Below are 2,734 nucleotides of genomic sequence, written 5' to 3' on the forward strand. Positions count from 1 at the left end.
ATTGACAGAATAAATGAAGCCATCATACCGGAGATCAAAGATATTCCGGTAGTATGTGAGTTCCCAGATGTCTTTCCAGAAGATTTGCCTGGATTGCCACCTAAAAGGGATGTAGAATTTGTAATTGAGTTGAAGCCCGGTACGGCTCCTATTTCTAGAAGGTCATACCGAATGCCTCCAAATGAGCTGGCAGAACTTAAGACCCAATTGCAAAATTTACTTGAAAAGGGATTCACCCGGCCAAGCTTGTCACCATGGGGTTGTCCAGCCATCTTCGTCAAGAAGAAGGATCAAACACTGCGGATGTGCATGGATTATCGACCCCAGGATGAGGTCACTATCAAGAATACGTATCCTCTTCCTCGCATTGATATTTTGTTTGATCAACTGACTGGAGCGAGGGTATTCTCCAAAATTGATCTCAGGTCGGGCTATCATCAGATCCGTATCAGGCCCGAAGATATACCCAAAACCGCATTCACTACGCGGTATGGTTTATTTGAATACTTGGTAATGTCTGTCGACTGACGAATGCTCCTGCCCACTTCACTTATCTGATGAACTCGGTATTCATGCCCGAGTTGGACAAATTTGTGGTGGTCTTCATAGATGATATCTTAATTTATTCCAAGAATGAAGAGGAGCATGCTCAACACTTACGGATCGTATTGACGCGCTTAAGAGAACATCAATTATATGCCAAGTTCAGTAAGTGCGCATTTTGGCTGGAAGAAATTCAATTTTTGGGACATGTGTTATCTGCCAAGGGGATTGCGGTAGATCCCAGCAAAGTCAAGGATATTTTGGAGTGGAAACCCCCAACCACTATTCATCAAGTCCGAAGCTTCCTTGGACTAGCTGGCTATTACCGCCGATTTATACCGGATTTTTCTAGGCTTGTGAAACCAATCACGAGTTTATTGAAGAATGATATTAAATTCAATTGGTCTTCGAAATGTAATGAAGACTTTTAAAAATTGAAGGTATTATTAACCACTGCTCTGGTATTGGCTCAACCGGACATTAATAAGCCCTTTGATGTGTATTGTGACGCATCAGGCAGTGGTCTCGGCTGCGTATTAATGCAAGAAGGCCGAGTAATAGCGTATGCTTCAAGGCAGTTACGCCGGCATGAGGAGCATTATCCCACTCATGACCTGGAGTTAGCCGCAGTGGTTCATGCCCTGAAGATCCGACGTCATTATCTGCTGGGTAATATCTGTCACATTTATACAGATCATAAAAGCTTAAAGTATATCTTCACCCAGTCAGAGTTGAATATGAGACAAAGGTGATGGCTTGAGCTTATTAAGGACTATGAATTGGAAATTCATTATCACCCAGGCAAGGCAAATGTAGTGGCAGATGCGCTTAGCCGTAAGGTTTCCTGTCACTGTCTTACGGTGAAGACCTCTGACAATACACTATGCCAGGAGATGGAGAAGTTAAACCTGGGAATGATCCAACAAGGAGCCTTAAGTCAACTAAAGCTTGAGTCAGTCCTTTTACAAAGGATAATGGATGCTCAAAGGGATAATGAGGGTATGAAACATATCCGTGAGAAGATAAGGGCTGGAAAAGCCAATTGCTTCCGAGAAGACGATCAAGGCATTGTATGGTTCAATAACCGCATAGTGGTGCCAAAAGATGAAGAAATCCGCCAACAAATTTTGGACGAAGCACATCTTAGTCGCTATTCTATTCATCCCGGAAGCACTAAGATGTATCAAGATCTGAAACAACATTATTGGTGGACGAAGATGAAGATTGAAATAGCACGCTATGTGGCTAAATGTGACACTTGTAGACGTGTCAAAGCCATACATATGAAGACTGTCGGTCCATTACAATCCTTACCAATACCAACATGGAAGTGGGAAGATATAAGCATCGACTTTATTGTGGGATTACCCAGGACCGCAAAGGGGTATGATTCTATTTGGGTTATAATTGATCGGCTTACGAAAATTGCTCATTTTCTGCCAGTCAAGACATATTACCCGGTCCTCACATATGCGGAATTATACATTGCTCGCATTCTCAGTTTGCACAGTGTTCCAAAGACTATAGTGTCGGATCGTGGACCGCGATTCGTGTCCAAATTTTGGGAAGAACTTCACAAGGCTTTGGATACTAAGTTGCTCCATAGTTCGGCTTATCATCCTCAAACCAGTGGACAGACTGAGAGGGTAAATCAAATACTTGAAGATATGTTACGGGCTGGTCCTTTAGAATTTCCACAGAAATGGGATGATTGTTTACCATTAGCGGAGTTCTCATATAATAATAGCTATCAAGAAAGTATTAAGGTGGCACCCTTCGAAGCTTTATATGGACGACGATGTCGTACTCCGTTAAATTGGTCTGAACCAGGTGAAAGAAGCTTCTTCAGACCTGATATGGTAAAAGAGACCGAACAAAAAGTTCAGCAAATAATTCATAATTTGAAGAAAGCTCAAGCTCATCAAAAGAGTTATGCAGACACACACCGGATACCCTTGTACTTTCCGGTGGGAGATTATGTCTACCTGAAAGTTTCACCAATGAAGGGTATATCACGTTTCGGGGTAAAAAGGGAAGCTTGCACCCCGGTATATTGGTCCTTTTCCTATCCTTGAAAGATACGGACCAGTGGCATACCGACTTCAGTTACCCGAAACCTTGTCTGCAGTACATAATGTGTTCCACGTGTCTCAATTGAAGAAGTGTCTTCGGGTTCCAGATCGAACCATTG

The sequence above is a fragment of the Zea mays genome, chromosome 8, assembly GCF_902167145.1.
Source record: "Zea mays cultivar B73 chromosome 8, Zm-B73-REFERENCE-NAM-5.0, whole genome shotgun sequence".
Lineage (NCBI taxonomy): Eukaryota > Viridiplantae > Streptophyta > Magnoliopsida > Poales > Poaceae > Zea > Zea mays.